Genomic DNA, 6,000 nt, shown 5'->3' with positions numbered 1-6,000 from the left:
TGCACAGTGGCTTCCAGCAATTGATTTTTAAGCTGTCCTGAAACGGAATGAGAAAAATAGGTGTAATCTTCTTAAAGATAAATTAACCAGTGTAGCTTGTAAAACAATAGTGAACTTTCCATTCTCTTGCTTTGTCGCTGATAATTGTTTTTTCATTCAAAATCTACAGGGAATGGATTAATTGTCTTATGATTTACCTGTCTATTGAAGGAAAATCAAGCATGATGTAAAACCAACAGGCAATCCAAAATTGTTTGCCCTGCATAATCATTATTAAAACTAATAATGGATTTTCAAAGCTTCAGAATGAAGGTAAAGATTTAACTGTGTTATTGAATTGAATTGAATCATTTATTGTCACATATATTCAATGTAAAAATACAGTGAAAAATGTGTACCTACGCCATACATACATGGCATCATTCACATTAACAAAGTTGCTGGGAAAGCTGAGCAGGTCTGGCAGCATCTGTGAAGGAAAAAACAGTTAACGTTTTGGATCCAGTGACCCTTCCTCAGAACTGATGGTGGCTGGGAAAACATCAGTTTATATGCAGAAAAAAGGGAAGGGGCATGGGGTATGGAGTAAATGATAGGATAGAGCCTAAAGAGAGAGCAAAGCAGTTGGATAGACAAACAGTTGATAATGATCAGGCTGGGAGAGTGAATATTTGTTAATGGGGATGATTAGTGACTAATAACAGGTAATGTATAGTGCAGGCTATGTGGTAGCAAGGCCAGGTGTGTGGGATAGGGGGCTGGAAAATGGAAGAGTTTAGGTCCTAAAATTACTGAACTCGATATTGAGTCCAGAGGGTTGTAGGGTCCCCAAGCGGAAAGTGAGGTGTTGTTCCTCCAGCTTGCGTTGAGCTTCGCTGGAATACTGCAGCAAGCCAGAGACAGAGATGTTGGCCAGGGAGCAGGGTGGTGCATTGAAGTGGCAGGCAACAGGTAGTTCAGGGTCTTGTTTGCAAGCAGAACGTAGATATTCTGCGAAGCGGTCACCCAGTCTATGCTTCATTTCCCCAGTTTAGAGGAGCGAATGCAGTAGACTAGATTGTGGGAAGTGCAGGTGAAGTGTTGCTTCACCTGGAAGGTATGTTTGGGCCCTTGGATAGTGGGGAGGGAGGAGGTAAATGTGCAGGTGTTGCACCATTGCCGGTTACAGAGGAAGGTGCCGTAGGGCTGTGGGGAGGTGTTGGGGGTGAAGGAAGTGTGGACCAGGGTGTCCCGGAGGGAACAGTCCCTGTGGAAGACGGACAAGGGAGGGGAGGAGAATATGTGTCTGGTGGTGGTATCTTGCTGGACATGGCAGAAATGGTGCCTGATGATCTTCTGGATGTGAATGTTAGTGGGATGGTAGGTAAGGATAAGGGGAACCCTATTGCCGTTGCGGGAGGGAAGAGAAGGGGTGAGGGCTGAAGGGTGGGAGATGGGTCGGACCTGGTTGAGGGCCCTGTCAACAACGGAGCTGGGGAATCCTCAGTTGAGGAAGAAGGTGGACATTTCAGAGGCTCCCTTGTCGAAGTTGGCCTCATCTGAACATATATGACGGAAGTGTTGGGGGTGAAGGAAGTATCCGTCGTATATTTTGAGATGAGGCCAACTTCAACAAGGGAGCCTCCTGTATCTTCCTGATTTCAGATAATTTTTGCCAGAGGCAGGATCAATGTGGCAGTGACTACCTCCCCAGTAGTGATGGTTTGCCAATTAAAGGAATTCCTCAAGCCAACCCTTCCTAGCCTTTGATAACTCCTCTCAAAACCCACATGGTGGAGTCACTGGGATAAAAGGCATTGGCTGCAGCAATAAATAGAGGGACTCCTGCTCCACCAATGTGGCCTGACATCTGTGGCTATTCTTTATCTTTTAAAGGCTTCAGGGAGTGCATCAATGTTACAGTTCCCTCTGTGCCTCAGCAGTCCACAGTGCAGAGCTTTCTAACAGGCTGTCTCCCACAGGATGGTGACCAGTCTATACCAGCAGGGGAATGACTCAATAATGCTCCTGTACGGCAAAAAAATTCCAAATCTGGAAAGGTTCTGCTCAAGGTTTTGATAGTCAGTTCTGGTGTTTATGAAGATCTCATGGCATGATTTGAGAAATAGGAGATCTCCCAGTTTGCTCACCAAATATTCCTCCCTTAACTAATTCCACCACCTAGAGATTGCATAATCTTTCATCCACTGACTGTGGGACATTTCCCCTGTTGGTTTGTTTTATTCGCTTGTGGGATGCGGGCATCACTGGCTTGGCATTTATTGCCCATTCCTTTTACCCTTAAAAATGTAGTGAGGCGCTGCCTTCTCGAATTGCTGCAGTCCTTGTCACAGAATCACAGAAACACAGAAGTTTTTTTTTAATTCACTCGTAGGATGTACATGTCTCTGGCTGGCCAGCATTAGTTACTCATCCCTAGTTACCCTTGAGAAGATGATGGTGAACTGCTAAACTTTCAGTCTGCTGTTCAAGGGCCAGCAGCTCTTGGGAATGGACTGGTATCCTTCTGAGGACTAATAGCATTAGGTTTCACTGCTCACTGAAGTGGGTTTATACACCCATTCCCAACCTCCCCTCCAGTGCAGTGCCTTGCTACTACTGTTAAATCCAGTTGCAACTTTCAGCTCAACGAGAAGTGGGAATCATGACTCACATTTAGCTCCTACAGCTAAAAAATGACCCATGCTAGAAAATCTCATTCAATTTTAGCACATCATTCAAATTGTGATGTTCTGACTCTGATTTGTGCTAAATGCAGGAAGGAAATACAGGGAGTTTCATCCTGATGCATTGTTAAACTTCACACGAGGGAACCATATCTGAAAAATTGACAATTCTTGTTAGAAGAACAAAGGAAAGAAATACCAAATTCATTCTTGCCCCATCCAGTTATTTTACATTTAGTGCCAGGAGGAAAGTAATCTTCAGCTAGACGTATTGTTCGAACGTGCTTGCTTTCTTTGACACAGCTGCCTCTCAGTTTAAGTAAAGCTGAAAGAAGAAAACAATTCACTTAATAACAGAAGTTAAATGAAATATCATTTTTATTCAAACCGAAACAAAGGTTATTTTCTCAACGAGGTAATGTTGCTAATTACCAATGTCATCACATAACGCGTCACTCATTTCTTTATAGGATTCGTGGATAATAATCCTTTCGACATCAAACGTTATTCCTTCTCTCCTGCCAAGTGCAACTTTCAACTGTAATTCTGTAAAACTTTAAAAAGCAGCACATTAATTCAGGAAAATGGCATCTCATAATTTTGCGTGAACACTTGACTGTAGCACAGCTTTAGAAGGAGGTCTTGTGAGTAGCATCCCTTCCATTGTACGAGAATCACTGGTTTCAAGTCTCACCTCAGGACTTGATGGCCACAAGTGTCTCATGGTATGGCCAAAGAGATGGATGACAAATCTGCACATTCTTTAGATACACCTATCGCAGATGGTAAGAGCAGGAGAGTTCCTGTTCAGTCAGAACCATGCAGTAGCTGCAGTTCAACTGTTTCTTCATGTTAAAAGACTCTACACACATAGGGTCTTGCCATGTCCAAGCATCCTCCTTGCTATAAAGGATTACCACACGCACACGGAAATATACAAGTCGTATTCTGGAGTTGTATAGATGTAGCTTTAGTACTGTCATTTTTGCTATATCTGATTATATTTATTGACTAAGACATGAATGTAAAGCAAAATACAGCCAGGTACATCATCTGAAAATTACTGGGCTGCAATTCCACATTGTGTTAAAGACATTGTCTCAAAATTTTGGCCCAGACTTTTCAACTGCCAAAAACCATCAATGGGATTTGCACATGGGGACACTGCAGAATCCCCATCGGACCACATTCTGAGGAAGTTATGTGAAAAATGAAGATTCTGCTAGGCGACTCCTCTATGCCTAGAACCCTGTGAAAGAATCCATTCAAATTGGAGGATCTGGAGGGTAGTGTTGAAGCTAAGTAAATAGTTACTCAGCAAAAGTGAGACCATGAAATACTGAGTGTAACTCCTGAGTAACTACTCAACTGGTTCCCTACATAGCTCAAACACTGACCTCATAACACTCCTGTCTACTCCAGGACTTGACACCCCTCTGCCATCAGACTCAACAGTTACCTCTATGCCTGGGACGTCCGACCCCTCCAACTGTCAATCCTGACACCCTCTTCCCAGTCCAGATTTCTCCCTCAACTTTGCAAAGCCAAACTCTCCCTTCGCTCCCCCCAAGTGCCCCGAGACCTGACCCCCTCCTCCCCCACAACCTGAACTTATCAACCCCTAGCCCCCACTCCATGAAGTGGTGGCCCATTCTTCCCCATTGAAAGCAACTCCCTAACCACATTGACAGATCAACCACCCCCTTCCCAAGGATCAAGCGACCCAGGACTCAACATTCACCCCAACCCCACCCACCACCACCACCACCACCTCCCACCCCAGTCCTGCCTCCCTGGGACCCTGTTCCCCGCACCCAACAACCCACAACCTTACACTATCCATCGGACCCAATATCTCTCACTCAGCCCGAACAATCACCTACCTGACTCCTTTTCCCCTTTGCACCCTGGCATCCTGTGAGCATGGCACCGTAACTCCAGCAACCTACCTCTCACCCACCTGGCACTGTACCCTGCTGGCACCTTAACCCCACCTTCATCCTCTGAACATATCATTTGATGGCAGTAGCCGTCTATGATTCTGTATCTTTAAATGGCTCTGTATTTCTAAAGGAGCCCTGACTAGAGTCTCCAATTGAAAATGCTGAGCTTTCTGATTGAGTAAAACAGATGCTGAGAGGCAATTGTCAGAAAATCCAGCCAAAAGATACAAAAGCAGCAGTAAGCAGGTCTCATCCCAAGACTGCAAGAAACTACAGTTGTGAACATAGCCCAGTCCATCACACAAACCAGCCTTCCATCCATTGACACCATCTATACTTCCCACTGCCTCAGGAAAGCAACGAATATAATCAAAGACCCCTCTCACCCCAGTTCCATTCTCTTCCACCTTCTTTTATTGGACAGAAGATATAAATGTTTGAATACATGTACGAACAGATTCAAAATCAGCTTCATCCCCGCTGTTATCAGACTTTTGAACAGATCTCTCAAATATTAATGTTGATCTCTCTCTCTGCGTCTCTTCTGCAGCTGTAACACTGTATTCTACATTCTGTTCTGATTCTTGATGCACTTTGTATGGTACGATCAGCCTGTATAGCATGAAAAACAACACTTTTCACTGTATCTCGCTACGTATGACAATAATAAATCAAATCAAATCAAATGCAGTTGCAGCATCTGCTATCTACTGGAATAGCAATATTGGGAGTTTTCTGCTACATTCATTTAAATTGGAAGCTCTGATTTTGCCATCCGGCCACAATTTACATTAGAACTGAGTGATTGCAAAGAAGATCCGTGACACCCTGAAGCCAACTTTATGGTTCTATATTGTCGTCAAATTCAAATAATTTGCCAGAGCTCATGCTACAGATTTGGTCACAAGCTGACAGCTAGCCTGGTGTGGAGATTGACTAGTAGCTCAAGTTTAAAGCCCTAAGCCAAACTAGAGGTAAGTAACTACATACAGGAGCAAATATAAGGCGAGGTTTCATTGCTGTTTCCATGAAAATGGCAGTGACAGAATTAATAGTACCATTACTGTGTTCATCAGGGAATACTGACATATTATCCTTCAGTACATTGAGACCTGCCTTCCAAGGGCTATAGGGATGTTATTCACTCCATGCTCTTCTGAATTGAGTAAAGATTTCCTGCTGTGATGTCAGAGATGCACTGATGCACATTCTCCATCACTTACTTCTCACAACAGACTCATCAGATATTGCAAAAACTTTTTGTTCCTGCATTAGATTCTGTCTGAATGCAGACCCATGGCAGAATATCTCTCCCTTGTCCATAGCAAATGACAAACTTGTGCCATGTACAGTTTTGGTACAGCTATTCAATTCATTGTACTCCCATTCAA

At 43.8% G+C, this 6,000-nt stretch overlaps 1 pseudogene; it reads right to left on the bottom strand.

Moving 5' to 3' along the window:
• LOC125485618 overlaps positions 1 to 6,000 on the bottom strand; it is a 61,713-nt pseudogene that overhangs the window by 9,999 nt on the left and 45,714 nt on the right.

The sequence above is a fragment of the Rhincodon typus genome, chromosome 20, assembly GCF_021869965.1.
Source record: "Rhincodon typus isolate 14 chromosome 20, sRhiTyp1.1, whole genome shotgun sequence".
In the NCBI taxonomy this organism is placed as follows: domain Eukaryota; kingdom Metazoa; phylum Chordata; class Chondrichthyes; order Orectolobiformes; family Rhincodontidae; genus Rhincodon; species Rhincodon typus.
Note: the sequence above shows the minus strand (reverse complement) of the source record. Positions and strands in the feature narration are given on the sequence as shown.